The following is a 25,533-nucleotide window of genomic DNA, read 5'->3' as shown; positions in this document are numbered from 1 at the left end:
CTGGAAAGCAGGTTAGTGGGGTGGGGAGGGAATGGGGATTCTGCAGTATCCTTCCCCTGCCACGCCCATCAAGCCACGGCCACCAAACCATGCCCATCGAACCACTAGTAAAAAAAAATTTAATCCCACCAATATACATTGCACAAAAAGCGATGATTAAAAAAATACAGTCTTTCACAAAGATTCAGGGGAGCTCTCTTTTTAAAAAAGAGGCAAGATAAATCATCACTGGATAATGACAGAAAAATAAACCATGTCAACAAGAAACATTTCAAAACACTCAGTGAACAATTTTTACTGTTTTTCCCTGGGACAAAATCACTTATTTTTCAAGATATGGCATTTCAACAGCACAAAGATCAGCAAATGTTCATCATCAATAACCCGATACTTAATTTTGAAGAATTGGAGAAAAGATTAAAACAAAATAATTTATCTGAAGAAAATCTAAGAATCCTACCCAACCCCAGAACCCCATTTTAATGCTTTACTTTCAGTGCCTACGATTTTAATGTTCTCAACCTTTTAATTGTTTTGTAGTGTTATTTGGGGAATTGTAAACTGCCCAGAGTAGCTAAACAGTGAGATGTGAGTCATCTTTTTTTTTCTGATAGAAAATTATCTGATTCAGAGTCGTAAAAAAAGCCTTCCAAATATGACACCAAAAAATACATGTATTTTATTCATCTTTTCTCAACAACTAAAGTTTCTATCTTCACTTAAAATGCAACAGTGGAAAGAATTCTTGCTTCAGAGGGAAAAAAATGCAGAAAAATATAACATGTTAGCTACTTAGATGTGCTGACTTTGGTATTTGCATGGAATTGATTTCCTGTATTTCTGCATCCGTGCACGACAAATTATTTTTTAAATGGAACTCGACAGAGATGTCAGTGACCCCAGTTAGCCTGCATTTGCTGATGTCTAATCCTTGCTGGCAAAGAAAGAGTTACAGAGGGATTGAAAATGAAAAACAAGACTGTCTTTGGACCAGTTTCCTCAAAATGCAGTATACTACAGTCGAGTTAAACAATACAAGAGGCCATATACATAGTCCCCAAATTAAGACAGCATGTTTAATGATGGTTTGAACTTACGACGGCCTAGAAAAAAAGTCAGTTATGACCTGAATTCGCACTTACAACCATCATAAACTACAGGTAGTCCTTGACTTATGATGACAATTGAGCCCAAAGGTTGTTTCTCTTGTTAAGTGAGACATTTGTTAAGTGAGTTTTGCCCCGTTTCATGACTTTTCTTGCCACAGTTGCTAAGTAAATGAACTTAAGGATCACCCTCAGTGAGCTGTTAGACAGTATTACTTGGTCTGTTGGGTGACGCTTGTGTGTTTGTAGGAGGCGGGAAATTTTGGCAGGTGGGGTGTGTGTTTGGGGATTGTCAAGTGTGTGCACGTGTTGGGTTTGCTCTCTGGGTGTTATGTGAATATCGTTGTATGGGTATACTGTATATAGACGTACAATGACAATAAAGAATTCAAATCCAAATTCAAGTGAATCACTGCCGTTGATAAGATAGCAATCTGGTTGTTAAGTGAATCTGGCTTGCCCTTGGTCTCCGCTGGTCCGAAGGTCACAAAAGGGGATCACATGACCCCAGGACACTGGATAGGGATGAACTGGAGAGAGCGGTGGTGGTAGAGAATGACGGTATATATAGCTCTTAATGCCCAAATTTGTATCCTAGAGATAGGTAGATTAATCATTTTTTCTCCATCATTCACACAATAGATATATACTCTATACCCGTGTTGGCGACCTATGCCACATGTGCCAGAAGTGGCACACAGAGCCATTTCCCCGGCACGCGAGAGGTCGCCCAGAAGAGCCCCACTGCGCATGCGTGTTTGCGCTGCCACCTGATAGCTGATTATTGGGTATCTGGCGTGCATGCGCAGGGGGTGGAGGAGAGGTGCGTGGGACACGTGCGGAATGCGCTGCACACAAGAGGGGAATTGCACGCAGATGCACATATGCGCAAGGGGGGGTCATTCGTATGCGCATGGGGGACAGCATACATTGCCTTCTGGATGTTGGCATACGAGCGCATGCAAGCAAGCGCGCACGCAATTATCGGCACGGGAGCTGAAAAAGGTTAGCCACCACTGCTCTATACTAGTGTAGAGGTAGTCCTCAACCCATAACAGTTCATTTAGTGACCGTGTCAGTGTTCCAAGTAATGCACCCACAGCACACAGAACTCCTCAAATGACAGTTTTTATCAGATATATTATATTGGCACAGATTGGTGAGAACCTACTTGAAAGGTTCCTGCAGTTTTCACCGAATTAAAAGTAAATGTTTTCCCTTTTTTCCCCCAAATGTCATATGGTCCAATCAGAGTGCTGTCCAGTTGCTTGGTAACATCACTCCTCCTCTCTTTAGCCACCTGTTGGAATGTCCTTGGTTCCCAGGGGAAAGTATTCTGTTTTGGCTACAAACTCCCAGCTATCTCTATTTCCCCTTACCTAGCCCTCATCTCCATTGTGGCAACCCTGAACCCTTAAAGATAGCTTCAGTCAGGCCAGCTTCAGAGTTGACAGGCTGTTCAAAATTACAACGGCACTGAAAAATGTGACTTACGACCATTTTTCACGCTTACAACCTTTGCAGCATCCCCACAGTCACATGATTTACATACAAATGCCCGACATCTGCTTCACATTTATGACGGTTGCAGTGTCCCAGGCTCATGTGATCCCCTTTTGCAACCTTCTGACAAGCAAAGTCAACGGGGAAAGCCAGATTTGCTTAACGACCATGTTACTAATTTAACAACTGCAACTGTAACAACTATAGCAAGAAAGTTCGTAAAATAGGGCAAAGCTCACTTAACAAATTTCTCACTCAGCAACATAAACTGTGGGCTCAATTGTAGTCAAGGACTACCTGCACATAATATTTGTATTAATATCCTCATCCTCAACTTCATTGTCCTGATTTGCATCCCTTCCCATGTGGCACTGATGAAAATATACCGACTTGTCTCTGTATAGACACCTCTGCCCATCTCTGTTGTGTTGACTCATTGTTGCATTAATGATGTTTAACACTCTTCTCACGTTAGCGTCCTGATGAACAGTCAGGCACTTTTCTTCTACTGCTGATAGCCCATTTTATCATCTAAACTAGCTGACCTCTACACACTCAGGGGTGGAAGGTGCAAAATCAGTCTTGCATTTGAAGTGTAACTTTGGCAAATGTGTCACATCCACACTGGCAACGGAGGAAATCTCTAGAATGGGTTTCACTGGGAGTTGGTATAATTTGTGATTGTAAAACAATGAAAGGTAGAGTTTCTATACTGATTTTTCATCCTCGCCTTTTGGGGAAGGATAATTTTAAATTGAAAAGGGTATGCCGTTTGATAACTTCCAATACAGGTAGTCTGTTGTGGTTAGCTGGCAGCAGGTGCAGATGGCTGAGGGAGTAAGGACTCAGATGAGGGGGCCAGGACCATTAGGTAGTGGACTGCTGCCTTCAGAGATTGTGGGGGTTGGCAGCAGTGATGAGGAGGTTCCCGAGGAGCCTGTGCCAAGTGCGCATGCGTGCAGGGTTGCTCGCAGGAAAGAGCAGTTGTAGCAGCAAGGGCGACTCGGGAGTAAGGCTGCAAGGTAATGGCTCCTCCTTCAAGAAGATAAAAGCCAGCTGTGAAGCGATTATTCTTTGCAGTAAGCAAAGACGTTTTGAAACTCAGCCTCGTGGACATTACAGTATCTTAAGTTGGTATTTGAAGACTCTTGTGTTGTGAAATACTTCTTATGTGTTATTCCTGGCAGTCTCACACAGTTTTGGCGAAGCTTGTGCTTATCAAAGTTAATTAGTTTGCAGCAGCCTTTTAACCGAGGATTCATAAGACTCATTAAAAGGTTTCTGTTCCCTTTGGTTCATGTTTGTTTTACTGGAAAAGGTTTTGGGTCAGAACATAGTCCTAGATTTACAACAATTCAGTTAGTGACCGTTCCAAGGTACAGTGCGTTGAAACAAGTTACATATATGTAACACTTATGACTCTTGCAGCATCCCCAGGGTCACATGATCATAATATGCTTGGCAATTGATTCATATTTACGACAGTTACAGTGTCCCAGGGTTATGTGATCCCCTTTTGCGACCTTCTGACAAGCAAAGGCAACGGGGAAGCCAGATTCTCTTAACAACCGAGTTGCTAACTTAACTACGACAGTGGTTCACTTAACAACGGGGATATAAGAAAGATTCTAAAAGGGGGCAAAACTCACTTAAGAGCTGTCACGTTTATCAACAGAAATTTTGGGCTCAATTGTGGTCATAAGTTGAGAACCACCTTATGAGGTCTAGTATATCACTATATTCCCCCGGATTATTAAGAGAGTTTGAGGACACCTATGAAAACTGTGTCTGTTTCTTCTGTAGTAATGAAAATAGTAATGTAGCCCTTAAATGGCAAAAAGATTGAATGGGACAAAATCTTTAAATGGTCGAGTTTTTCTCTAAAACAGTCCTAAAGTGCACAGTGTGTTCTACCATTTTTTTTTTCTATTTTAACTGCAATATGGAACTGTTCTGATTGTTGCTTTGAAGTCAATATTATTTACTCACACAATTTAAACCTTTCTGATGCTAATTGCACTTTCTTGATGAATTCATTGTTTTGGAAGTGAATCTGTCATGCCCCTGGTGGAGACTGACTCTGGAGGAGAGGAGGAACCGCTGACAGGGAGTGGAAGTGTGGCTCTGGAGGTTGTGGAGGAGGCTGGGGAAGGGCAGAGGCCAGCTGAGCAGTCAGAGGAGGACCCAGGCCCATCCCCTCTCCATCCTAGGGCACACAGGGAGGAGAGGATAAGGGAGAGATGTGGTCTACTCAGGAGGAGAGGGCCTTGGATCCTCTTCATGGGCTGCAGGTGTGACAACTGAATAAGAGTTTGGACATGCGTACGGGCGAACGCTGGAAACAAAGCATGGGAGTATCTCTAGTTTATGGTTCCTCTCTGAGTTTAGTGTCTTTCCCAGTGTGTGTTATCTGTATATGTCCTCCTTGTCTTGCCTGGTTGGTGTTGCTTTTTTCCTTCTTCTTGTAACTGTTCATGTGGGAGTTTTTTGTCTTCCGTCAAAAATATTTGGAGCTTGGAAGCAAAGTGAAGGAATAAAAGGGGCTTCACGTGTTTCTGTGACTGTGGTTGTTTTGTATCCCACCCTGGGTCATCACAGAATCTTGCAACATCAAGTGTGCCCTAACGGCAAGCCACCATTCCTTCTAAGTAATAATACATAATGGCTGAAATGGCACCCAAAGTCATCAATCGCATGACTGAAATCTCTCTGGAGTTAACAAAAGATTGTCAGATACATACATGTGCTCCACACACTTGGGTGTTGTTGTTTTTTGTCAACAGATAGCAAGAACTGGGTTTTTTTTTAATATGTCAGCTTGTGATGGCTGGGAATCACAGGGAATCACATAGTCACTAATGGTGTAGGTCCAGATTATCTGAGGAACCTTCTCACCCCAATGGATTTGGCCTGTCCCACCTGTCCTGGCAGAAGGGACATGCTACGTTGATCAAGGAATTCCAGCTGGTAGTGCCCAGGAAAAGAGCCCTTTCTGGTGTGGCTCCCACCCTGTGGAACATGCCGTGTCCCTCAAGGTGATATCTAAAACTTCCCTTTTGGTCTTATGGAAGGGCCTGTCATACCAGAGTTGGCTAGAAAGGATTCATATTTTGTGTAATAGATACAGTTTGCAGTAGCTACACAGTTATTTCTCACTACCTGACTCTGTTACACCCTCAAACCCCCAAAACTTTAACTTTAAACTATCTACCATGGACCTCACTCCATTCCTAAGAGGTCTGTAAGGGAGGGATGTGCATAAGCACACCAGCATGCCTACCGTCCCTGTCCTACTGTTCCCATTTATTCATACTCATTTATTATGTATATACTTACACCGGTTTATACTGTTTATACTGTTATGTTCATACTTATACTTGTTTTCTCATACATGCTTGACAAACTAAACGAAATAAACGAAATAAAATAAATAGCCATTACTAGACTTTCACTGTTTAATAGGGGAAGATGAGAGTTTTGAGGTGGATTTCTAGAAACTGGTTTGAGATATGGAATGAAGAGATGCTTGATTTTATTTTAAGAGATAGCCATACATTCTTAAGGTGGATTATACTTGATAGGACTTAAGGGGATGGGTGAAGGGGATGGATTTTATTTTTCTATTTTTACCTTTTTCCTTTAAAAAAAAATAAACTCGTTTCTTTATTTTGCAGTTATATACCTTTCACTTTTGCAATAATTGATTACGGAAAAAAAGCTAATATTGAAAAAGGAGCTGAATATTCTGCTATACAAATGCTAAACATGGAGCCATCCAAGGTTCTGCAACATCAATTCAAATTTTGTCTGCCAATGTAACATGACTGATTGACTGAAAAACAACACTGATGATGGATGGATGAATGGTGGTAGCCATTTATATGCTACTTAATACAGATGCTGTGATCAGCGATGGCAGTGCTAGTATATACATTTATTTATTTATTGAATTTATATTGCTGCCTATTCGCCCATGGCGACTTTTTTTTTTAAAGTAGCTTTGGTTGAGATAAAAACTGGACTGAGAAGCCTAAAAGGAAGACAGTGACAAAGCTTTTCTATACCATTGTTAAGAAGGCGACATTCCGCCAGGAATTCTGGGAGTTGAAGTCCACAAGTCATAAAGTCGCCATTATTCTCTACCTCTGATGTAAACAATCGCTGCAATTTTTCCACCTTAGGTAATGCAGCAGAAATATATGCTACTCTAAGCAACGTAACAGAAAACTGATTTACTGGTTATTTCCCATTATTCCAGATGTCATAGCTCTCTCCACACACAAACACAAACTTTACTCCCACAGTGTTCTCATAATTGAGAAAATCTTTTTTGTTTAATGTTCCTCTTGAATCACTGAGTTCATCAGAAACTGACACTTGCCACAAACTACTTCATTCATCCATCGATCCATCCATCTACTGTCTATAGCTGTTCAACTCAACCAAGTGAATCTGGGTGGCTTAAAATTCTAAAACAATTTCAAAGCATTAAAACAGCAAGAACACCCACCAAATAAATAAATACAAACAGCGGACAAGATGATTCATCAATTAACGGAAAAGCCAAACAACGAAGCCTTTAACACAATCCAAGGCCCAGGCCCAGGGAACATAACCATGTCTTTAAAGTCTTCCAAAAGGTCAACAGGGTTGGGGCCTTTGCTGAAAGCACCACACAGAATATACACTATATAAAAATAGAGAAATTCTGCCCTCCCACTCAAGGAGGAGGGTGGAAGTTGTATAAAAGCCTGCACATTGAGGTGTGATATAGGGTTAACATTTGGATTTCTTTACTCCCAACAGCTGAACTGGTGGACTATATATACTGCTCTGGCAGAGACAAACTCAACTCAGTTCAACTGTTCTGAGGCTGCCACAGTTGTGTGGAATTCTTTCCCTGCAGAGTTGAGAGGCCTAAATTCTTAACCTTAAATAGCCCGCAAAACACAACTTTTAATTGCTGGCTTTTAATTGTTAGCTTAATAGTTGATTTTAATTGCTTTTGCTTTCAACTGTCTTAAATATGTCCGCATTGAATGCTGGTTTTATGGTTTATTTTAAATTGTGGAAAGACTTTGGTGGTTGGCAATATAACTTTGATAAATTAAAACAGAATCCCCCCCCAAAAGCTAACACTTAAAACTAAAGTAATGTTTTGAAAATGCTAGGCTCTTTTCAGACAGCAGCTGTGATCAAATGCCCCATCTTCTTTTAAGATGGCAGCATGAAAAATGCTATCAAGTCATATTCAGACTATGCAAAGCAACTGCTTCTGTTCAATGAGTCTTTGACGGACAAGCAGAAAATATGCACGGCTTTATTAAAAGCAAACTTTGTCTACTACATGCTTCTACAAACATAACACAAACATGACATGTGGTATCTCTTGTGCTCTGAGTTTGGCTGGGTTTTTTTTGAAGATGTTTCATTACCCAACTAGGTAACATCAACAATGCTAGGAGAAATAGGGGGAATATTAGCAGATATAATCTTTATACAATAGAATATAAGTAATAATTTGATGGAAAAGATTGGAGGGTGAAAGATGGTATTATTATGTATGCTTATAACATCATGGCATTAAAATGGAATATAATATTGAATAACTACTTTAAAAAACATGTATATTACTGCTAGAATTGTATAAGCTTTGTTAATGTAATAATCATTATGAATGTCATTATTGATGTTTGTATTCAAATGAATTATGCCCAGGGACAACACTGTTCACGTAGTGATATTGATATTCATTTAAAAATAAAAATCTAATAAAACTTGGGGGGGAAAAACCAGTGCTAGAAGGGAATGTTTTTATCTGTCTATATAGAAGTGGCTTACCCTGACAGTGTTCTTGGTGGTTCCTAAATTAGGGTAATATCTACTGCTTGATTGTTGGTCTGGTATTAATCTTGGTGTTAATCTCTGCTTATCCAGATGTTGACAGCTGACAAGAAAGTGCTTTGGTCTTTTTGTTTCTTTTCTTTACTGTCTCTTTTAATGGTATGTAGATGTTGGGGTAAAGGTCCGTTCTCCAAGCTTGTGCGCTGGTTTCCAAATGTTTCATTACCAGGCTAGTTACATCTTCAGCGGAGATGAAAAATTTTAGCAACGGGTTCTCTGCCCGATTTACTGAGTGGGAGTGGTCATGGTGGATGTGGCCTAATTAGCCTCCTGCACCACGGTGGGGGATGGGGGGTTTGCCTTCCCTGGACTCGGGAGGCTTTCATAGAGTCTCTGGTGAGGGCAAAAACGGCCTCCCTGGGCTCCGGAGGCTCTCTGGAAGTAGGAAACAAGCCCGTTTCCAGCCTTCCTGAACTTCCAGGAGGCCTGTTTTTCACCCTCCCCGTGCCTCCGTGCGCGCCCTGCACTTACCTGCATCCAAAATGGGCTGCTTGGGGACTCCTGGGAGGAGCGGGGTAGGGTGGGTGGCCAGGAGTGGGGGTTCTCTGAACTGATCAGAATCTTAGCTAGAGGATCTCGCGAACCCCCAGCAAGCCACCCCTGAATTTAGGGGGTGTCAGTGTTCTGTTTATAAAAGCTTCAGGTGTGGGTGTGAAAAGTGAGGGTCTTTTGATGGGTCAGCTGTGAGTCATCAGTGAGTCTTGGGATGGGTCTTATGATAAAGCGATTATCCCAGGTCAGTGTTGTTGGCAGGTGAACTGCTGGTGTCGGGTTGCGTGGGCTGGCTGAGGGTCATTGCTGTCTCTGGTGTGGTTGATTCAGATTCTAAGGGGTTCGTAGGCTGGTTGTAGGTCAATGTGGCTGTTGACGGAATTGCTTCTGGAGTGCCAGCCTTCGATAAACTCACGAGCATGGACAATGATTTTTGTATTCCTCCAATTGAGCTGGTGCAAATGAGTATTATTGTAAGCTTAAGCGCTCTACAAAAATCTGAGCTACTAACGTTCAAGGGAAATGAGCAGGAATTAACTAGGCACTCAAGGTGGGCTGGACTTAGATCTCTTATGGCCATGTAAGGACTCATGACTTATAATGTATTTGACCCCACCCTCAGGCTCAGCCTGGTCATCTCCTACACTCCTACTGCATTACTTTTGGTCTCATTAACTGCTCCTGCTAAAACTCACCATTGAACTGGGTCAGGTAGGGTGGTCATAACATACTGACAAGAAGTAGAAGAAGAGAAAGTGGCAAGAGTGAATAAAGACAAACAGTTGAAACTAATATCTTTAGTGATCAAGGATGACAATTAGAATTATGGTGTTTAAATAACCCGGGTTCAGATAATCACAGCATCTGGACAGTGAGCATGAAACAATCAAAACTAACAGAGATTTATGCCACTGAGCCCTCCACCCGATCATGTAGGAATCAAAATTAAAGCACCCATGACACCTCCAGTTTCTGTTTGAGCACATCTGGCAAAGGGTAATTTATCATTTCTCTTAATAATTGGTTCCACTGTTCAATGGCTTCCATTATTAAAAAAAGAGAGAGGTTTTTTTCCCCCTAACATTCAAAAGTAATCTGACTTCCTATAACTGGAATCAATTATTCCATGTTCCATTCTCTAGAGTGATGAGGTATTGGTCTTCAATGTGAAACATCCTTTCATATATCATTCAGAATTGGACAAAATGCCTCCAGAGTGATATTTCCCAACCTTAACAATTTTCAAGGCGTGTGGATTAAAAATCCCAGAATCCCACATCCAACATGGCCATCGATAAGAATACTGATAGTTGGAGTTCGCACACCTGGAAATTGCAATAGTTAGAAAACACCGCTCTAGCCATCTATTCCTATTCCCTCCTCAACATTTTATTTTGTCCTTTTCAGAAACACCACATCGCTGTCCTGAAAGATTCTTCGTTCTTTTTAGCTTTGAAATTCCGAGAATATTTTCTTATCCATTTTCATATTTGAATAAGGCATTGAATCTCATAGTTCCTCAAATTCCCTTTCACATATGGTAAGTAGACAGGATACATCCCTTGCAGTAATTTTAAGGATTGATCAAAGATCAATCACATTAACTTTCTTTTATTTTTCAAGTTTACTCTGTACAATTGATACAGATGATTTATCGTCTTGTTCTACAATCTGTGCCTGGAAATGTCTTAGCTGAATGAATTACAATTCCTCAATTTCCATTAATATGTTACTAATTTGAATTTGATGTTGTCCATCCAATAAAGTTCAGGTGTACAGCAGGTGGTTCTGTTGTTTGAAACAGTTGTAGCCACTCAACAAAAAAACTAAGTTGTGCAATGTTGTTGTTGATCAGACACCATTAATTCTGACAAAGCTGTCATTTATTGGGTTAATAAACCCAATTAACTGGATTAATCAGATATTGAACTTCTCCTTTTTACGTATTGTTGTATTTTATTTCTTTCATATGGTCTCACTTTTATGAACACTTGATTTATACCAGCCCATTTTGATCCAATTAAATTCACTTGTCATGCCCCAGCATATAACTTTTATATACTGTTGCTGCTGTCTATCCCCATCTAGTGGACGGAGGAACAAATATGACCCAACATAAGATCTTTTTATACTGTTTTTGTGCTCTCATCCCATCTAGTGGCTGGAAAGACAAATACCAAGTGTATTGTGTGAAGCTGACACAACCTATTTTACCTATCAGCCCGCACTCCCAAACAAATGCACACTGGGAAACCACACTCCATTTCATTAAGCATTTGGAAAAGACAGAAGCACAAAGAAGAATCCATCTTAATCTGTGGCACATGGTCATCCAAGGACAAACCCACATCCCCACCACACAGAGCATCGTTCTGTGTGATTTAAATTACTTGTATTTATTAACTGTTATGTTTAGCAGTAATTCAATACTACCTATCTTGTATTTGGTTCTCATTGTGTGTCTCCCTATTTTCCTCAGTTTCACCATATCCTGTTCTTTCAATAAAGCATCCAGATCTACACACATGGTCTGTTTTATTGGAGGATAGGTGGATTTAGCTGCATGTTGACCTGCACACAGAGTAACGTGTAGTGAGGATAGAACATCACTTATTCCGAAAACGTATAATTTAGTACATTTAATTTCTGCCTTGATAGTGGCAAGGTTTCTTAGTTCATGACCCCCCAGATTCTAGTACCAATTGGATGAGCACCTCTTTTTATAATAACATCACCAGATCTCTTTACAGCTTGGGACTGACCATATCATCAAATTCAGATCTGCTTGGGAATATGTCAGTGGTCTTCTCAATAACCAGAGGAGCATCTTCTAACTTCAGATCGTCTCACTTTGTGACAAAAAACTTATCTAAACATCACAAGTAAGCTATCTCCAATTTTTCTTGGCAACCCCAAAGATGTGAGTTTCTCAAATGCCTTCATCTGGGTTTAATTACTGAGTTTCTTGTTTTACCTGGTTAACCTACAATCTTAGCTTCACCTTTCTTTCTTTTTTTTATCATTATGGCAAGGGTGACTCTAGTAGAAGGTCATGCTCCCATTGGATCATTCTTAGGATTACTGAAACTCTAGCAATTTGTTTAAAGTGAAAATTGTATTTTAAAATTAGGCTCAGTGACAGACGTTCAGATGGTTTCTTATTTATTTTATTATTGGGAAATCATTTATTTCAATCAAGATGGTTTTTAAACCCCCCCTCCCCAATATAAAGGGAGTTGACTATTTAAACTTACAGAAAACAGTATCGAGGGTTATTTCTAATTACATGCACAATTGCTAATCCATCTGTTTACCCCGTTTCTGTAGATTTTTGTATTTAGGCATGCTTGAATGATGATGAAAAATTAAAGTATACCAAGAAGTCAAGGGAATATCTCAGGGTATATGAAATCATACAAAATGCCATGTAAAAAATGCAGTTCTCCTCCTGCTCTTGAAAAGAAATATATACCATCGGTATTTTCTACAGATAGACGTCAACTTACAACCATTCCTTTAATGACTGAATGTACAACGGCGCTAAAAAAAACCTTGACTGACAACTGGTCCTCACATTTATTACTGTTGCAGCCTCCTTGTGGTCATGGGATCAAAATTTTGACCCTTGGCAAATGGCATGCATTTACAAGATTTGCAATGTCTTGGGTCGTGTGGTTGCCGTATGCAACTCTGTGAGGGTTTCAGATAAGCAAAGTCAATAGGTTAAGTTGGATTTGCTCAACAACCAGGTGAGTTGTTTGACTACAATGATTTGCTTAAAAATCATGGCAAAAAAAAAAAAGATTGCAAAACCATATGTAATGACTGATCGCTTAGTGATGGATCTTGAAAAAGCAAGGCTACATGTCTTTCACTGCCAACGGAATATTATTTCCCACAGAGATTAGACTGGCCCCCATTTTTACAGCCTTTTGTAAGGCCTTGTAGACTTAGTTCTTCAATGGGCCTGGGGAACCCAGAATGAGATGGAGCCCATCAAGTGGCTCATTTGATTGTGTGTTGTTGCGGGAGTGGGGGGGAAGGATATTGTTGTTTTAAAATTCTTTTATCTTGGGTTTTTATTGTTTGCAAGCCACCCAGAGTCATTGAATTGGGTGGGTGGGAGAGTGGGTGGGTGGGAAGGTAGGTAGGTAGGTAGGTAGGTAGATAGATAGACAGACAGACAGACAGACAAGCAAATGAATGAATGAATGTATAAGGAGAATGAACGACTGAATAACTGACTGAATGAATAAATAAACAACTCTCTACGTATATAAGCTCTTCAGGATTCCCATGCTCTCGGTCCCACCTACTTAACAATTCCATTTCATGGATCTGCGAGGTACATTTTCTCTCAACCAGCCCTGCCCTGTAACAGCATTCTGCCCCCGCTTCCAGCCCAGTTAGTCCAATCTCTGGCCCTGCTACCTTTTAGGAAAAAAAAAAAATCTGAATTTTGTGTCTTCTGGAAGACCCTGAACTAAGAGCATGTAAAAAAAAGACTGCTTACCACTTTATTTTATGTCTTCTATTTTCCGACATGCTTTGGCTGTACTGATTGGTTGATTTTACAATGTATTTTATGATGTATTTTAATTTTCGGTACATTGAATGCAGTCCCCTGATTAAATTGCCTATAACAGGGAATTACAATAGAATAAGGTAAAACGGTGTCTTCCGTGCAGTCCCTAATCTTGGTGCGCTATAGATTCCATATTCTACCCGATGCTTTTTTTTTTTTCCAATTTGAAACAGACCATGGCACCATAACCTCTACTCTCCCACGACCAGCTGCAGCAGCAGGTTTTGCACAAGGGGCGGGTGCTCATGGAACACCATTTGACCTAGCAGTGAGTGCGCTAGGAAAACTTGCCCCTGAAGCTACACCTGTGAGTGTGGGTTTCTGCCATTCACGGAAGTGGAGCTGTGTGTATGCTTGCCCACCGCTTGCATGGTCCAGTACTGGGCCACACAACCCAAGGGTTGGGGATCCCTGAGCTAGAGTACTCGCAACCCCTCTAAAAATTTCTAATGTTGTGTTTTTGTCTATTTTGCCTGATCTTCAAATAACTACCCCGTTCCCTGAAAATACGACCTACCCTGAAAGTATGTCCTAGCTTGATTTTTACACATGTGCCCAATATAAGCCCTACCCCCCAAAATAAGCCCTAATTAAGATCCCACCCACTCCAGAGTGCACAGGTAAAAATTAAGCTAGGGTGGGGATGAGGGTGGTAGAGCTGCCCTACTACCTATCTTTGGACAGTTGTAGCCAGGCCTTGCACACACCCCAACCCCTGCCTTGCTGGCCCATTTCTTCTGCATCTGGCAAGGTTGGCAAGGCTTTCCTGAAGGCCTCTGTAGCTGATAACAAATCTCTGGATCAATCCGGAGCCCTGTTATCTGCTGCAGAGGCCTTCAGGAAAGCCTTGCCGGTCGCAGACGAAGAAGTTCCTGAAGGACTCTGACAGCGAAAAGGAGGCCAGAGGTGATGCATGCAAGTGAAGTTAGTCAGTGGATCACTTCCCTTGAAAATAAGACCTGGTGCCTTTTTTGGTGGCAAAAAAAAAAAAAAGTAAGACAAGGTCTTATTTTGGGGGAAACACATTTTTGCAACATTTTATGGATATCTGAGTTATGGCCTACTTTCCTTCTCTCCTCCCTGTCTTCCTCACATCTCTTAAAAGTTAAAACTCCCTAGTGTTGACAAATTGCCTAGCCCAGTTTTCTTGTAGGAAATTCAAAAACCACAATTATACAGTTACAATGGAAAAGACTTCTTGAAAATTCCAAGTATTCAGGATAAATGATTTTTATGTACAGAATTTTAGTTTGGGCCATTTTGCAAAATCCTGTGTTTCTTTCCACAGCGCAATTTGAGGAAAGAGTGAATAGTAATGGAGAGGGAAGAATACAATTTAGAGAATTCCACTCAAGTCTTCCACCTAAATTCATTTGTGCACCTATTACTGAAGAGTAAGTGTAAAATCTGCAGCAAAATCTTGCAGTGTAACTTGATCCTGTACAACAAGGGTCTCAAACTCAAGGCCCAGGGGCTGGATCTGGCCTGTGGGATACTTAGAACTGGTCCACGGGGATGCCCTGGAAACAGAGAAGATCTGGCCTGTAGTGCCTCTTGCCAGTAAAAATGGAGCTCAAGAGGGCTGCACACGTCCCTCACGAGCTCTGTTTTCACTGGCAGAGCCCTGGGGCCACCACAGGTGCCCCTGACATGAGTGAGCTGGCCACGCCCAACCTGGGACCCTGCCTCCTGAGGTCAAACACAATCCTGATGTGGCCCTTAATGTAATTGAGTTTGATACCCCTGTTGTACAAGGACATAGCTAGCCTTCTCTCTTCCTTAACATTTACGGTTTTCCTTAACCTGCAGAATTTTTCCTTTTCAGTGGTAAATGTTTAACAGTAAAAGTTCATCAGGATGGTCACTTTAATTGCTCCATAATTCTATGCCTAGGAATTAAATACACCAATAGAAACACACACTCAGATTTATCTGCCACGATTCAGACGTCAAAAGCTCTTCACCAAATGACAAAATGAAGTCTATCAGCACAAAAGCTACTTTACAAATTCTTTCACGCCTCCCTGAACACAGCAGTATTTATTTTAAGTTGGCTGGTTTGACTAAATAAAAGACCCTTAGACCAGTGACCTGCAACAACAGTTAGTTCTAAGAAATGTAAAATGCCTGAAAAGAAACGTTAGCATTTATACGGACAGCATGAAGTAGAAATAAAGCTGCACGATGAGGAGAAAGAAAGTGCCCAGTTTCTACTTTATTATTTTCTGTCTTTTGCTGCACTAAATTGCCATAAATCATATTTGAAAGCTTCATTATTTTCTCATTCGCTTGCCAGAACAAAAAGGATTATTTTAATTTTATCTTGGCAGTCTGGCTAAAGGTTCACCTCCAGTGGTGGGATACCAAATTTTTTCCTACCAGTTCTATGAGAGAGCGCTTTGTGTGCGTATGCGCCTAATGTGCGCAGCAAACAAAACCCGCCTTCTGTCAGTGCTGGTGAGGTGAGCTGTTTTTTAGCTCAGCTGTGGCGTGACAATCCGCTCTGCCGTGTGAATAAGCTGAGGTAAAAAACAAGGGAATATAGAATAGGATAGGGCGGGGGTAGGTGGGTGGGGCCAGCCAGAGGTAGTATTTGCCAGGTCTCCGAACTACTCAAAATTTCTGCTACCAGTATACCAGAACTGGTCCGAACTGGCTGAATACCCCCTCTGTTCACCTCCCCACTCTGGGAAAAGAATGTAATAGTGAAGTCACTCTTCCTTCTACTTATGACCACAGTTTGAGCCCAAAAATTTCTGTTGCTAAGCGAGGCAGTTATTAAGCGGCAAACTGCTACCTTTCCATTACCAATTGAAAGTGTTGCCGTTTTACCAGTTTATAGGAAAACTATTAGAAAGAAAATCAGAAAATCTCTAGCCCTGTTTCATGTTAATGAAAGTACGTTCAGTACATAAAACTGAAAATTGTTCCATGACTGAAAGTTTCTGGAAACTTGAAATGAATCAAGATGAAGGGAGTGAGCTTTTCATCTCAATAAATCTTGTTAAAGAAAAGTCTGTGAGAATTGTTACCGGAAATGAATCACTTTTGGTTTTGGCAGCTGCCAAAAAGCCCGGTAAATTTTTTTCTCGGTCTCTCTAGGTACTACTGTATTACCTTCTGTGGAAAGATAACATAATTTTCAAAGAGGTGTAACACAAGCCTAGGGACACCAAATAACTTTATAAACAGAAAGAGTGTGACCTTTTTATGTTACACAGCCCCAACTGATAAGTTAATTCCAGGAGAAAAGGCTTTTGTGGGGAAGAAAGAGTGTGCCTTATAGACGCCTAAGCTAATAGACTGAAGCCATATCAGACACAGATATCAAAATGTGTAAGTGATCTACTTCCAAAAACATATTTCTTGTGAGGGATTGAGGAAACCCAGAGTTTTCACTAGAATTCATCTTTTAGATGTTTTGGGACTGCAATTCCAGAATTCCAGAAAGCACAAATGACACAAAATTGAGTAATGCTGAATTACCAAAAAACCAAACTATTCTGATCTATCTATCCTTTATTTATCCTTCTATCTATCCCTCCTTCTCTCCATCCATTCATATATCTTTCTTCCTATTTTCTTTTTTCTTTCTTTTTTCCTCTTTCTTTTTCTTTCTCTCTTCCTTTTATCTGTCTATCCATCCATCTATCCATCCATCCATCTATGCATACATACATAGAATGCTTCCTTTCTTAAATTGTGTTTAGACAATACAATTAAATATGCAAAAAAGAAAGAAATGAAATAAAACACATTGCTATAAATACCAATCTACACCATATCTAGGCTGAGCCCCTGTGTTCAAAGCGTTTTGTTTGATAATTGATTAAATTGTCTTTATTATCTTTACATTATCTTGCTTTTATTACTTTTTAAGTAACTCAAGGATGCGAATATATTTAACACACTTTTCTCTTCCAATTTTCCAACAACCACCCAATGAAGTTGGTCAGGCTAAGGGAGAATGACTGGCTCAAAAATCACTAACTACTTTCATGTTTAAGGCGGGACTAGAATTCCAGTCTCCTAAATTCTTGGCCAATTTGTTTAACCACTAGACCAAACTGTGGTCAATTTGACAATAATAATGAGAAAACAAACATCCCTTATTTGTAGCCTTCCTTGACTATCTGTACCAAAAATATGGGTGATCTGTCTCACTGAGGATAACCAAATTACATTGGTTGGAATTAGTGCTTCTAGTTTTTTTTTTTTTTTAAATCAAGCAATATCAGAAGATTCTCACATTCATTGTTTTTTTTTTAAAAAAAATCCGTTTTTTAAAAAACCCTACCAGCTAACAAATGGAGAACTTTGTTTGATCTGCCTTTTTAAACAGACATTCTGCACACTTTGCAGAGTGATAGGTAGAGTCAAAAAAAAAGAAAAGAAAATAATGGGCTGTTAGTCACTATATGATTCGAAACACGCATCTCCCGCTCACCTGGCAAATATTGGAACAATCTTCTGGTCATATAAAGAATGAATCAATTTTCTTCACCCCATTACAATCTTGAATTTCTGGTTTTAACATGATATGGAAAACTGTAGTCCTGGTGTGAAATGAGAGTGGATATTATAACATTACAGCCCACAGGTATCTCTGGCAGCTCATGGTTTTTCAAACTGATGGAATGACCATTGCATTTTGTATGTGCATCGCAACGGCACAACACTTAGTTTATCATTTGTGGTCCCTTTGGTCTACTTTTCGACACCTTTGTCATAGAAATCTTCAGGCTGTATGTGGAGAATCAGCACACTTAAGTATCTGTAGCCGAGTCTTGCAAGTACATTATTTTGTTTATAGATCACATTTAGAAGCTGCCAATTTCCTTCACAGAGAGATTCTGGGAGGTATAAGAGTAAGACATAAAAACATAAAAGCTATAGATAAAAATTACCTATAGATGAAACTTACAGACAAAAGTTCTTAGGTGGTAATTAAAACAAGAGTTAGAATACAAGTAGTCATTACAACAGTTCATTCAGTGACTGTTCAAAATTACAACGGCACTGAAAAATGTGTGTTATTCCTTGAGAATTTTTTTACGTGAGGTTTGCTCCATTTTACGTCTTTTCTTGTCACGATTTTTAAGCGAATCCCTGCAGTTGTTAAATTAGTGACACGGTGGTTAAGTGAATCTGGCTTCCCCAATGATTTTACTTGTCTGAAGGTCACAAAGGGGATGACATGACTCCAGGACACTGCAACCGTCATAAATGTTAGTCCATTGTCAAGCATCCAGATGTAAATCACACAACCATGGGGATGTTGCAATGGTCGTGTTAAGGTCTTGGGATTTAAGAGCCAACAAGCAGTGAATAGCTGCCAGATGTGGTTGATGCAGTAAGAGGTGATTCAGCATAGCATGGGTATTTCCCTTTAAGACTGGGGATTAAAGATCCCTTTAAGAAGTGTTTATATAAGAGGCAGCTATTAGAGGGTGTGGTTTTCTCTTGTGACTGGTATTCATTGCAGAAGTTTCTCCATGTGGAGTTAAGAAGAAGTTTGCATACTAGTCAGGTATTTGCCTACCACGTATATGTTTGTATATAACTGTCTTGTAGATAAACCACTGTTAAATGTCTAATAATTGTCTCATAATAGCAATCACTCTGCAAAACCTCTGACAGGTCGTACGTGTGAAAAATGGTCACAAGTCACTTTTTTCAGTGCCACTGTAACTTTGAACAGTCGCTAAGCAAACTGTTATAAGTCGAGGACTACCTGAATATATTTATGTTTTCATATTTTATTTTTACTCCACTCAGAATCCCTGCTCTGAGGCAGAGGAGTGGTTTCAAAACTCAAAATAAATAAATACACTATGGCTCTCTTGATTCATTGTACACACAACTACATTGAGGAAGCTTTGAGCATCTCCGTACGTTCATTGTGTCCAAGGAACTCAATATCTTCCATATGCAGTTTACTCAGATGCTTGCATTATGTGGGTATTAAATGTATGGAAATGAACATGTTGCAGCAATTAAAAAGTTCTCTTTTTCAGAAATCAAAAAGCAGGGGGAATATCTGTTACATCTTAGAGAGTAAATAAATGATATTTCTGTCAGTGAAACTGCCTGCTGTATTCCCAATGCTTTGAGACGCAGTAGAAATGATTGAAAGTCAACAGGAAGAAGACGCCTGACCATCAGCAAAGAGTGCACCTATAAAAATAAATATTTGTATCCCCAATTGGAGAAATATTCCCTTGTCCTTGTATTTGAATTTTGTACTACTTAACCACTCCTCTGCATACCAGAATTGTAATGATCTGATACTGTAAACAGATTTATATAAGATTTCCTACTACGTCCCTTTGTAAAACGGGTTGAAGAGTGACGGTTAGGGTATCATTCATCATCATTTCTACTCAAATCATATATCATTTTAAGGAGTAGAAATGAGATTATAAAATTATTTTTCCCAGGGGGAGGCGAGAGACGCTGGGGGGAAAAACCTCACTTTTTTTTTCTTTTGCTATAACACATAAACATATAGATTCCTAATATGACCAAATGTTAAATATCTAATACTAGCTGATAACCCGGCATTGCCCGGGTATTTATTTATCCCAATCCTGTATTAGACAGGAAAATCCTGGAGTCAGGACTCATGCTGTTGTACTGTCTGTGAAGCTCTAGACATAGTAGCGCTATCTCTCTTATTCTTTAGCTGGGCCACATGCTGTTGTACTGTTTCTGAAGTTCTAGATGTAGTAGCTCTCTTGTGCAGCGTCGCAAGTGAGAGGGAGCCTCCTTGTGGAATACTGTGAAGTCGTTTCCATGGCAACTCGACTGTACTGTACAGTAGAAGCCGTTTTAAGGCACACGTACCCTGAGGGGTGTTAGGAGTGTCTTACCCCTACAGAATTTTCTTCCAGAGGGTAAGTCAGCTGTCTACCATGTTTGGTTGAAATTGCTCGAAGCGTTCCAGAGTTATGCTGGAACACACACACACACACACACACATATATAGATTAAAGGACAGCAAGCTACTCAATGATGTATGTACAATACAGATTGTTGTACATCTACATAAAAATGTTGCCACCATTGTTCTCATGATTGTGGAAACTGTTGTCTACCACACTCTCCTGCAGGAGAAGGCACAAACTGGAAGGTGCAAATTCCAAATTCTTAAAGGTAAAAAGGCTGAGGCTCAGAACGCTGATTTACTTTGAAGCCAATTGTTATTGTTAAATCAAAGATTTTGAAAAGGATGCAAACTTGGTAAGATGTCACCTACAGGTGTGGCAAATATCACAGTGCACATTCTGAATCAGGTTGAGTATCCCAAATTAACAGCTTATTGTAAGTGGTAGTACCTGATCAACCTTGCCTGGACCTGGTTAAGTTGTGGATGAGGGACATTCAGGAAATTATAGGACTATAAAGTAGATTGGGGAGTAGAAAAAATATTCTAAAAAGAAGTAATTGTGGGTCTGTCTCTGAATTTATCAGAAGTTGAGCTTTATTCAAAGGAGAATTTACACTCTATTATTGTGTAAAGTCTAGTCTATTTAGTTTTAGCGCAACTTGTAACTGTTTGTTTCTGCGTTCCAAACAATTTGAAACTGTATCAAGAATATCTTGTTGACAAGCCAAATATTCAACTGCACCACCTTTTCTGGCTAGCTGACTTCCTCCCTCCCTCCCTCCCTCCCTAATCCTCTAGCGGAGAAACTGCTTCAGTTTCCCAATTTCAGCCTTTAGAGTTCACCAAAAACGCAACGAGCTGCTTTCAATCACCTATTTTAGGGGCAATTTTAGTGTATGTTATTCACTTGGGGAGGATTTAAGTGCGGACATGAGAGGAAGTGCCAAATTCCCTCCCCACCTTAAAATCCAGAAAATAAGAGGTTTGGGCTTTCCAAGAAAATTGTCTGCTTACATTCCTATTTAATGTTATATATGTTTGAAAGGGGGACGTGGTGGTTCAGTAGCTAAGACACTGAGCTTGTCAATCAGAAAGGTTGGCAGTTTGGTGGTTCAAATCCCTAGCGCCGCATAATGGAGTGAGCTCCCGTTACTTGTCCAGGCTTAAGCCAACCTAGCAGTTCGAAAGCATGTAAAAAATGCAAGTAGAAAAATAGGTGCCACTTTGGTGGGAAGGTAATAGTGTTCCGTGTGCCATGGGCATTTAGTCATGCCAGCCACATGACCATGGAGATGTCTTTGGACAGTGCTGGCTCTTCAGCTTTGTAATGGAGATGAGCACTAGAGCCAGAAACAACTAGCACATACGTGCAAGGGGAATCTTTACTTTTACTTTATGCTTAAAAGACATTGATGATGCTTAGAAGTTGGATGACTGATAGTCAAATTAAGCCAAGGGGATACCAATAGATATAAACATTGATCCCATCTTGACTTTTTTGAATTTCTTCTGGCAGATGTTGTCCTAAGTGGAGGGAGGGTTATTAAACAGGAATGGCATTTAAGCGAGTAGCTTTTGCGAGCTCCAGGTTTTCTGTTCTTGACAGTGATGGTGCCTTTTCAAGAGGCAATTGGACTTTCTTTGCTTTTCCTTGAAGACGTTTCAGCTTCTCATCCAAGAAGCTTCTTCAGAAGTTTCTTGGATGAGAAGCAAAATGTCTTCAAAAACAAAGAAAGTCCAGTTGCCTCTTGAAAAAGCACCTTTGGGACAACTATGACTGAGAATCTCTATAGACATTTCTCACATTTATGTTATGGTTTTTAACCTCCTTTTTAAAGACTCTACACCGTTAATAATTTGAAAGTGGTAACGCCAAACAGAATAAAGGTTTCTACATACAAAGAACCTTTAGATGTATCACTCTGCTAAACAAATAATTCCCTCAACACTGTCAAATTATTTACTAAGTCTGCATTACTATTACTATTAATCCTCCCATCCTTCCTTTCACCCATCTGCTCACACTTATGACTGTAATCTTGTTGCTTGTACCCTAATGATTTATATTGACTATTTCCTAGTATGATTTAATTGCTTATTGTACCCTATGACTATTATTAAGTGTTGTACCTTATGATTCTTGACTCTTGACGAATGTATATTTTCTTTTATGTACACTGAGAGCATATGCACCGGAGACAAATTCCTTGTGTGTCCACACTTGGCCAATAAAGCATTCTATTCTATTCTATTCTATTCTATTCTATTCTATTCTATTCTATTCTATTCTATTCTATTCTATTCTATTCTATTCTATTCTATTCTATTTCTATTTCTATTTCTATTCCTATTCTATCAACATCATTCCAGAACATAATTGTTAGCTCTTCCGTTAGCAGTTTGTCCTTTTTTTTTATTTTGAAGAGCATAATGGTTGGAATTAAAATTCATCTCTTCCCTCCGACCACACAAAAATGTCATAAATTGAGGCAATAAATTATCGCTATGGGTTGCTGTGAAATTAACACTTATATATGGGAAATAAAACTGAAAATTTATAGTGGCAATCAATCTACTTTAATGTATGTAACTTCATCATCTGTTTTATTTACTTTCTTTCCTTCTCTCCCCTTCCCTAACCAAAATAAAAACCCCTTTTTCAGGAACGGCAAAATTGAAAAGCAAATGGCTTGTTATGAATGATATTCTAGCCATTGCAAAAATGTCACGTTACAAGAACTATTAAGGGATGTAAGGCTATTGATTAATGAAGACTGCACGAAGGTGGAAAAAATATCATTGCCATGTGAGTAACCGCTGGGGGCATAAAACATTGAAGCTTAAGATCTGCAATATATCAATAAGATAATTAAGGGCACCTTTTCTAAACTTACACTTTCCAGTGATACTGAAAATGTTCAATTTCCACAGCTGGAAGGCACAATATTTGGACAAATGTATGGAATTTACATGACCAGAATTTCAGTACAAATGGAATCCACATACCCAACATATAAAGATTAAAAACAATGCCGGAACTACCTAAATGTTAGCAAATATAATAAAATCTATTTTGATGAGAAGTGAGCTCATAATCCATTATTAAGGAAACTTAGTTTTTAATTTGAAATAGCACACATTTAAAACGTATATTTAATTTTAATTGAAAATTGTATTTATATCACTGATTTTTGTGAATATTTCTTGCTTTGTGCTCTGTATGAAGCTTTTTCTGGATCTTCTATAAATATACATCATTAAATACTTATTAAAGCATTTTAAACCTTTGTAGGCAAATATTTGGTTTCAGAAAATTATTGACCTTCACATTTCTGTTCTGAATTATGGTTTATTTGACCTAAAAGTAAAATAGGATTTCTTTTACATATTTACATAGTACAAATAACAAACTTGCTAAAGACTGTACGTGATATAAAGGAGCAAAATAGGCTTCTCTTTTCATACACCGAAATCCAGATTATAACCACAGGCAAACTGGCAGGCCTGAATTCAGTTTTTATCTAAAGGCAATTTATTTTTTACTTTGGTATCGAAACTGAAAAGCAATGACATTTGAGTTAAGAAGTGTTTTTAATGTTAGAAAGGATATTTTATAGCACATCCCAGGATTATGCCATTAGAAACTTCACCACAATCTGGTTTTAAGTTGAAGGAGTTTGCATGTTATCTATACAAGAAAGTACTTTTTTTGTTGTTGTTCAAATCTGAATAAAAGCTCCAGACAGTTTTCAATAACAAGCTGTGGGTTGGAAGTATAGAAGAAAACCATGGGAAAGAAAGCAGAATTGGCAAAAGATTTGTTATGGCCAGTGCTTTATCTAAGAGATGTTACCGCACGAAGAATGAAAATATGAGGTACAGGGGTTCAAAGCCACAGTATGTGCATACTAGTTGGGAAATTCCAACCACAATTTTGATCATTTTAAATCATAATGAGAAAATGATTGTTTGCTCAGGATGTCTACAATGAACCAAAAGAAGGGGAATGAAGACCAAGATAGAGCGATGAAAAAGGATGGCAAGAGATATTGAATAGTTTTTAAATGTTGTCCATCTCTATGTATGGAAATGGCTCAAGTGAATAATATAAACAATATGTATAATAGCTGTCCAATTAAAAAAAATCCAGAAGCTTCCGATCATAATTAATTGGAAGATTTAATTTAACAGTGACAAAATAGGCACTAAATATCACCCAATATTTTATAGGTGACTATTCTGTAAATGACAACCATTCCCATTAAAGCAAAATATTTGAATTAGTGTTATTCTTTCCTCAACACAAACAACAAATAGCACTATGACAAATTCAACTACCGTTTGAATAATAGAAACGGCAACATTTGTACATGCAAAAACCTAATGCTAGATTGAATTGTTAAATTAGGAAATCTCTATTTATGGACTGAAAAAAAGTGACAAATCTTCTCAAGTTAGAATTGATGGGAAAATCTGAACTGTTTACATAATAACAATTAATTGTTAACCAATGAATCTTAGATACAAACAACAAATACTACTGGAACTGCATCTATTTTGAAAATTATTAAAAGGCCAGTTGATATATTTTACATGGAAAAAATATGTGGAATAGTTCAGACGCAACAGTAGCTTCATCTATGTTATAGTTTGCAAACCAAGCTTCAGAAATATAGCAATAGGAATAGCACTTAGACTTATATATTGCTTCCCAGTGCTTTTACAGGCCTCTCTAAGCAGTTTATAGAGTCAGCCTATTGCCCCCAACAATCTGGGTCCTCATTTTACCCACCTCGGAAGGATGGAAGGCTGAGTCAACCTTGAACCTGGTGAGATTTGAACTGCCAAACTGCAGGCAGCCGGCAGTCAGCAGAAGTAGCCTGAAGTACTGCACTCTAACCACTGCGCCACCACAGCTCATATGTGTTAATCTGGCACATATTTCTGTGTCATCTTGTTTCAGTGTTCCAGCTTCGTGAAAACTAACCACCAATAACCGTGAACATTCTCTGAAGCAGAAGAACAAAAGACAGCTGAACGAAAAAGAATATATG

At 39.2% G+C, this 25,533-nt stretch overlaps 1 protein-coding gene and 1 long non-coding RNA gene across 9 annotated transcripts in view; one reads left to right on the top strand and one right to left on the bottom strand.

Moving 5' to 3' along the window:
• Positions 1–25,533, bottom strand: part of FAT3 (FAT atypical cadherin 3) — a 541,042-nt gene that overhangs the window by 242,540 nt on the left and 272,969 nt on the right. The window lies entirely within an intron of this gene.
• Positions 19,050–24,757, top strand: LOC148125241 (uncharacterized). The gene is made up of 4 exons (XR_015744256.1): positions 19,050–19,120; positions 20,276–20,486; positions 23,143–23,285; positions 23,411–24,757. It is a non-coding gene; the product is annotated as an uncharacterized LOC148125241 (long non-coding RNA).

Source organism: Pseudonaja textilis, chromosome 7, assembly GCF_049901715.1.
Source record: "Pseudonaja textilis isolate UNSWEBS1 chromosome 7, rPseTex1.2, whole genome shotgun sequence".
NCBI classification, from domain to species: domain Eukaryota; kingdom Metazoa; phylum Chordata; class Lepidosauria; order Squamata; family Elapidae; genus Pseudonaja; species Pseudonaja textilis.
Note: the sequence above shows the minus strand (reverse complement) of the source record. Positions and strands in the feature narration are given on the sequence as shown.